This window comes from Dioscorea cayenensis, chromosome 9 (assembly GCF_009730915.1).
Source record: "Dioscorea cayenensis subsp. rotundata cultivar TDr96_F1 chromosome 9, TDr96_F1_v2_PseudoChromosome.rev07_lg8_w22 25.fasta, whole genome shotgun sequence".
Classification (NCBI taxonomy): domain Eukaryota; kingdom Viridiplantae; phylum Streptophyta; class Magnoliopsida; order Dioscoreales; family Dioscoreaceae; genus Dioscorea; species Dioscorea cayenensis.
In genome coordinates, this window is record NC_052479.1 from 20,388,960 (window position 1) to 20,397,618 (window position 8,659).

An 8,659-nucleotide genomic window follows, 5' to 3' on the forward strand; every position below is an offset into this window, starting at 1 on the left:
TCAAATGTCACCTCCATTCTCCAAATCTTTATTTAACCATTTGCCTGGTGTTTTTCATTTGTAACATTATCATGTTTTTTTTTTTGGATAGATGATAAATTTACAAGACCTTTCCATTGCTTGGCAGATTTTCCTGTTTTTAATTTCCCTTGAAGACCTGAAGGTACAAACATTTTGACAAAACACAACAATGAAAACAGAGTAGACAGTGAATAAGTTTACACGAAGCTCAATAGAAACCATTGTCAGATGAAAATATTCACAAATCAAATGGCACAACAAGAACATTAACACTTTCACATATATAGATATAATTCCAGCAACAGTAGTGCAGGCACATATATAACAATGTCATATTCTCTTTTTCATTTCATGCATTCACTCATTCATTCAATCAATCATGAAATGGAATCTAGTTCTTAAAGATTCCTGACCCGTGAGACCATATTCCTCAATAACTCAACGTATCATCGCTATTATTTACACAACTTAATTACACTCAACCCGTTCACTCCCTTTCGTCACAATCAGCCATAGGGTCTTCCCATTTTTGTCTATATAATGTCCCTGGTTTTCAATTGGATACAAAGCAAAGAAAACACCCTAAGAAACTCCTACAAGCCACTACAAGTTCTTTGGACTTGCAAGTACCAATATATACTGAATAGGCAAAAAGAACATTCCTGTACAGTCTCCACAAGGAAAACATAAACACAAGCCAAGTGGGCATTAATTTTTGCTCTAGCCCAAAAGGCAAACTAAACTAGCATTTCACTTCACATCTCCTGATTTAAGGGCGCTACTACACACTACAAAAAGTAATAAAAGGATGGATCTCTTAGCTTATTTACCTTTTTAGTATGTTCAAGGCGTTATAGTTTTACTGGGTATTTCTTGTGTGCTAAAAGGTAGGTTTTGCCGCATCATGATAAGCAGGGACAACAAGCCGTTGTTAAGACTTGAGAGCTGTTGTGAGATCCGCAAAGCAAGGCCTTAAGTTTGGATCTCTGCATGTTCATTTCACAAAAAGCAAAAGTTGAGAACAAAACAGAGTTAGCACAATTCTACAATACCTATCTATATATAAATATATAAAAAAACTTAGGTGTTATGTATGAACAGTTCATATCATTATTAATATATAATGTGCTTACTTTTGCCAGCATTGCCAGATTATTTTGGCCACAAGAGGATCAACAGCTTTTGGAATCACGATCTTGGAAGCCAACATCACCCACCACCTGCATTGGGTTCATACCAGACCAAGGCATCCTCAAAGTTGTGAGTTCCCATAATATCACTCAAAAACTGTACACATCACACCTTGGATGGGAGGCCATCACAAGAGAACGGCTCAACTAACAAACACATCAATGAATGCCAAATGTCTAGGAAATGATAAGGCACTTAAGTGTAACTATAGATAACTATAGATATATCATAGATTATATAACCGAAGTAAACTATAGATAATTCATTTTTAATTTATCATATGTTGTGTTTAACTTGTTCTTCTTTGTTAGTTTACTTCTGTTTCCTCAAGCTGTGTTGTTTCGCCTGTATTAGCTGTTGTGACAGCTCTCTTGTTAACAAAAACAAGAGGGTTTAATATAGAAAACTCACTTCTCATTTGATGGTTCATTGCCCAACAACTCTGCTCGCCATCAATTTAGGCTGAAACAGAATAAGGACAGACTAGAAATAATACTCTCCTAAATGTGTAGAGCAAAGATTCGATCTTACCATTCCAGTGTTGACTTTTGATGATAAAAATGTGCTGTGGTTCAACCTCGAGAGACCAAAATCACAGACCTGCATTACACTGATATCAAAAAGGCTATCAATGCAAACTAATAGAGTAATAGTTGATCAAGAAAATTAATGATGATATCCATTTATTATTCTATTCCAACATTTAAAAGGTTACCTTTCCCAAAACATACATAAATAAATTTGTTTGGCATGGATGTTTGTATGTGACATTAAATTATATCTACTGGCTTCCTAAATAGATCACACTGCATAAAAGGAAAAACTAAAGATGAGCGCTATGGCCCAAAAGGTACAACTTGAACTCTGCCCTGATATTTTTGATCAGTATTCATGGGAAAAGGGCTATACTCAGAATTTAGGACCTCTTAGCTCTAACTAGGAGCATAACCAATGAACCAACATAAGTAACCAATCCCTATTAAGAAGGCAACACAGTGACAACACTAACAAAAAACCACAGAAAAACATGTGTATACACATAAGCATTAGACAAACTAAGTTTTAGAATGAGAACAAGGATATGGATATCCCACGAGGTGCAATTCAAGCTTATGCAGATAGAAACACATTTAACTATATTTTTTGAAACAAAGCAGGACTAGTTTCAATTGGGCCCAAGAGGTATGACAATGATTGAAAGAGTGGAGGTAAACAATGAATGAAAAAGTTGATGTAAACTCACTTTTAACATTGGTCTTACTGGCATCTAATGAGACTAGAAAGACACCCACATATTTGAAGGAAAAAGCTAAAACAACTAAAACACACAGGCCAGCAGATAATGAACACCTAAAACAACTAAATGAGTGATGTAAACCAAATGACTAATATTTAACAAAATCATGATTATAGACTGGGTGATGCAAGAATTGTTGGTCTGACCAGCATATTTTCTGCAAGTATGGGATATATAAAACTTCCTGTTGCCAGATCCATGCAAAAGTTCAGATGCCTTAGTAGGCAACTTACAAATAATATCTTACAAAACAAGTTATCTATTCAAATTCCAGGACTTCAATACATCCCAGACATTGGGGAACCAAAGCAATCAAAATAGAAAGCTAGAATCCTTCTAATTTTTCCACATAACCACTAGTTTCTGATATAATAGCTTCAACAAAAACCCCCAAGCCCATTTTCTGCAGGCTGAAAATGTTACCAGCAATCAATCTAAGATGACACAATAAACAAACATCCTATATAAATCCAAGGAGAATTGCTCCCAACAGTAGTGTGAACCCAAGTGATGGAAATTATGATCTTTTTTTTTATTATTCTACCAACTATGCCTGCAAGTGCACAACTCAATCAGTTTGAGACGAAGTTTTAAATTTTGGGCAAGGAACATTTTCCTATTACTTTCTGAATTACCTTAGCAGCTTTCCTTCATATTAAAAGCAGAACAAGTTTTAAAACCATTCCATGTATTCAAGGTTAGCAAAAATAAAATACCTTCATAGTCCAGTTCTCGTCAATTAATAGATTTGGTGATTTCAGATCACGATAGACAATTGTTGGTATGCTAGTGTGCAAGCAGTTCATGCCCTTAGCTTGTGGGACAACACAGAGGATCAGTTCACACGAGACTACTAACCAAGAAATTATGAAAAAAAAAATAAACATACCACATCAACTACCATTTTGATTCTTCGCTTCTCCTCAATTTGTCTATTTGGTCGGTGAAGAATTCTGTACAGACTTCCCCTTGATAAATCAAGTTGCATTTGAGTCAAGTGATGAAAGGAGCAAAAAAGACTTCTTAGTGGCACAATTTGAAATTCTAAAAGTAAATCCAGCAAATAATAAGTTTTTTTTTGGCTAATTCATCTCAAAACTCCATAAATACCTATATATCCTTTAAAACATTGTATTAAACTTTATACCCTTCAAATCCTCCATTATTTGCTCCACCAATTTTAAGTCGACAAGCCCATGCACGTCATATGGCTTCCATATGTTCAATTCTTGTTACATAACACAAATAACAAAAAGCCCACCCATAGTATCTGCTGTAAATGGCATGAAACCTAATACGATATGGCAGATTATGTTGATAGGTTTGGAGAATTACATACATAAAGCTATAGGCTCAAGTTGCACTGTTCATGTAGAAAAAGGTGAAAGGTTAAAAATACACTGGTAACCTAACCAAATACAAATACAAAGGCATACAGTTCCTCTAACACCCCAAAGTGCAAGAATTTATGAATAAAAGCGAGAAAAGGATGGGCTTGGTCCATTGGGTACAAAACCAATGACAGAATGAAGCTCAATTGCCTTCAAACAATAGGTGTTGAATACAACTCTGCTGCTAGTCCATTACTAGATTCTACCATGAAATCTAAAATGTGGAGATGGGAAAGTTCTCTTAGAACTTTCAAGAAGATGGTACACCCCATTCTTTCAAATTATCAGTGCACATGTGAGATCAGACCATTTTTGGGACAAAAGTTTATATAAAACCAAAAGACGGACCAACAAATGCTTTTGCAATCAATTAGTAGGTGCACAAACAATGTCGGAACATATTTAATCTGAGTTCATGCCAATGACCACATTGAAACCAATTTAAGAAATTGCTAAATTTTTTGAAGTAAGAATAGCAAAATTTCGATTTTCTTTTATAGTACTCACTGGTTCAATTTTAAAGGGAAAAAGATTTTTCTTTTTACCTTAGAAGAAATTTTGAAAACAATTGATAGGGTTGGGAGGGGCTGGTCACGCTCACCCATAAATAGAGCAACATTTGGATGCCACAACCTATGCATTATTTTCACCTAATGGAAAATAAAAAATAAAACTCCCTCATCAAAACATAAAGTGGAAATATAAAATCATGTAATGATTACTCTAGAAAAACAAGTAATTTCTCTCGAAATTCATCTAAGGCATCTCCACCAAAAATCCTGGTGCAGGAAATTTCTTCACAATCACTTCCTAGTATTCATATACAGTACAGATAAATTATAACATCTTTTTTACGAAAAAGATGTCCAGATTTAAAAAATCAAACAAGATAAGAAAACTATTGATATATTAAATAGCATAATAAAGCAAAGATCCTTCACATAAAAAATAATAGGATCACCTAGAACATCTTTTAAACACAAAAATTACCCAAACATTTCTTAAAGCAGCTATGTAGTGGATAAAATTAATGCTAATACAGTATTTTGTTGCTAATTGTTGTATGACCTATTAAGGTGACCTCTTCTCACTAAAGACAAGCTCGCTTGTTTTTGTACGCATCACTTGTGATCACCGCCAAAGGACATGCTATGAAGAATATAGACGAAGAACAGCATATAGGGAAAAAAAACTAAGCAGTTGATTCAGTTGTTTATTAGCTTGTGAAGTAGTTTGGCCAATAAACGTCTTACCATCTTGATGAAATCTGGAGGAAATTTTCGATTTGTTGAACTCAAACGGACGACCACCATTGAAGGCACCATTCATCTTACTATCAGAAGTATCTCAGCCACTAGAACCATCAAGCAATGCCTTCCCATCTGCAGTTGATTGATGAGAAGAGGAAGCATTAAGATCATTCACTCCTATCTCTTTTCCTCGATAAAATTCCTTCCACATATTTATATTGCTTTCTGTTTGGAACCTCATTGCAAGCAGGGCGATTTTTCCAAATCAATGGATGTTGAGGCTTGCAGGTAATAAAGCAATGCTATCTCTGCGCCTCTGATACCCATGTTTTTTATTATCAGTAATTTTAGATGGTCCAGAAATTTTTCTGAGACCAATTTCTTGGAAAAGGTTCAGCTCAGCAAAAAGGTTTCTAGAATCTTCAGCATTCTGTAAACTTGGTACTATGCTGAGTTTCTCACTAACCGAATCATTAACATCCAAAGGTGCTACAACAATGACTTTCTACTTTGAAGGGAACTTATTTGGCTGAATAGAAGACAAGCCCTTTGCATTTGTACTTGAACTACTACCAAGTGTTATGGATGATGTTCCACTACTTGCAACAGAAGATACTAGTACTGCCTTCTCGTGCCTTGAACTTAGATATTATTATCGAATAATGAAGCTCCAAATCCATTTTCATATAATTGTTTGGATCCCGATAAGTCACCACCTAATTTATTTGTGGTCCAGGAATTGAAGTTTTCTGTGAATCTTGAATTACCTGAACTTAAGGGCACATCTTTTGCACTCACTACATCTACTGGAATAAGAGTGTAAGGGTCCGCCATGAGATCAACCAAGAATTCCCTAGAAAAAAAAAGAACAAAAGAAGTGAGCAGTTAAAGAAGACATTAGGCATTGAGAATAAGAAAACGCCACATTATTGTTGTGAAAAGTATAATAAGTCTTCATTAACAATGACAAGAAGCATGACTTACACAAATACAACCAAAGTTTACCATACAAGAAACAGATTTCACAACAATTCCTTTATTACTAACATAATTCAATTTTTTTCTCATTGAAGGGATACTGTGATCATACCAAAAAAAAAAAATCCAAATCATTTCAACGCATTACAACTCTCAGTCAAATAAACTTTTGCATAGGCAATAGTATTAAACCAACCCTTCTGTGAAAGCAATTAAAAATGATGGGGAAATATATAGTTATACTTATGCATGATTCCATGTTATGCAATGGCATACACAAAGCAAGCAGCATTTAAGAGAAGTACTTATAGCAAGTGGTAAAAGCTGTCAAATTCAACAAAAAAAAAGGGGAATTATTTGTGAAACCATAAAACATTTATAGATAAATGACAAAATACCAACGGCTCAATAACTTCTTTTTTTTTTCCCAAAAATGAGCTTTCAAGAATAACTTAGTTAACCCCAAATGTTATTATACAAGAACTCACAATTTTTAGCAGGTACTAATTAATCCTCTAAGAGTGACACTACTTAAAAAACATAAGCACACACCTTCCGGCATCTAATTTTATTATGTTAACATTGTCATCGTCAACCACAACGTACTGGCTTCCTTTGACTAACTTGCAAGGAACACCAACTTTGTCTGCAAGGACCCGCATGGGTATGGTTTCATAACAAGGTAATAAAGAAAAAGGGCTTAAAGTACCATGGTGTTTATTGCATGGATGGTGTACCAGAATGTGGTGATAATAATGAAAGAAACCTCATTTTAGAATAGCAAGATGGCTGACATTGAAGAACAAAGCGCGATGACGAGATAGACCTAATTTTATGCGACCAATAGGTAATACTCTTGTTTTGTAGTGACGTTAGATAGCGCTGTACTATTCTCCAACCATCTTGCTAACATGATACTAGCATCCTATACAGAGCCACCCATATGCCCGGCTACAAGTTCAGATATTCTTTGAACTAAAATCCCTATTTCAGCAGGGTAGTCAAGCAGTATACACTGTGTTACTTGCTCTAACTCGACCAAGTCATGATCAATAATATGATTGACAACAATAGCTTCAAACCCAAAATTTCCATTTTTTTAGAGCCACTAGTGACGGAATCTTTCCTTCACTTGCAAAAACTGACAACCTAAGTACACCATAAAACCCATCCAAAACTGTGTCTTTATAATCAAAAACATTATACTTCTGGAAGCAAAAGATAGAAATACACTATTTAAAAATAACATACTAAAGAATAACATATGCACATAATTATCAAATTCAAAGGCATAAATAAGATGTGAAAGTGAGAGAAATCACACATGAAAAGGCAAAAGCTTATCTTGAAGGAATAAATGCAATTTGCAAAATCACCTACAGTTTTATCATAAATGAATGCGTTGATTTTCAAGCATTAGGCATAAGTATAGTCACAGAATATTAGATTGAAAAAGATTTTTGAGATGGCAAAACATGTAGGCAAGCAAGCCGAAAATATGAAATCCTCCACTAATTGCACTGTCTTTTATTAATCATAGTGCAAACAGACGGGGGTTAAAAGTAGTGGGGGTCTAAACAAATTGGATGATCCTAAGGCTCAGGTCATCAATGAAGAGCAATGATATTGTAGAGTTCCCTCATGTAAAAAAGAGCCATATCTTCATAGAAAATTCAGGGTAAAAAATTGCTGACAGTCCAGTGTCACATCTGCCACTTTACAACTGCAAAGTTAATGAACTTCAAATCATTGTCTTCTTCACATTCTAGATTGTGTAAGGTTATTGTTGAGAAAAAGATTTGAGAAACAAGGAAGTAAACAGGCCCAACAAAGATCAATCACAATAAAAAGTAAAGTTGGCTTATTTTTTTACATCACTCTACCAATGGCCAGAGCCAACCCTAATTTCTCATAAAACTTCACAATTCCTCTCCAAAACCATAATTTCTAAATTTCCTACTGTTCTTAAGCATATTCAAACCTAAATCGGATACTAAAACAAGAAAAATTCAAGCTCAAAATGAGCATGTAGAAAAGAACTCACCCAATACCGACAGAGAAAGCACACTGGCAGAAAATCCTCCTCCCAAATCGGATCCATCCGCTGCTTCCCCAAGTTAAGAAGCTTCATCGCTCGGATCTGATCCCGATCAGGATCATACCAAAACTCTGAGTTCGAGATCGCCAGTGCCAGCTGCACCTGGTACTCCTCCTCAGACATCATAAAGTCTCCAGCCGGAGAAAGCCATGAAGCATTGAATGGCGATGGCGGAGAAGGGTTAGCCGGGGCCGCCGCTCCACCAACTCCGCACGGTGGTCAGAGGCGCAAGAAGGAGACAGCAGAGAGGGCATAGACGAAGAGGAAGCAACCGGGACCTCGCTAGAGCGGCCATGATGATCGTGGAGCTTCTTGAATAGCTTCATCGGATTGAGGGTTTCTTCCGCTCGGGCAGAGCTCTCTCGGAGAGATTTTGATGACGAGATGATTCACAAAAAAGCTCTCGGAGAGATTGGCAGGAACATTGCCAGAC

At 35.8% G+C, this 8,659-nt stretch overlaps 1 pseudogene; it reads right to left on the reverse strand.

The window, feature by feature from the left end:
• Nucleotides 1–901: 901 nt before the first annotated feature.
• LOC120268573 lies at nt 902–8,349 on the reverse strand (annotated as a pseudogene).
• Between the last annotated feature and the right edge of the window lie 310 nt (nt 8,350–8,659).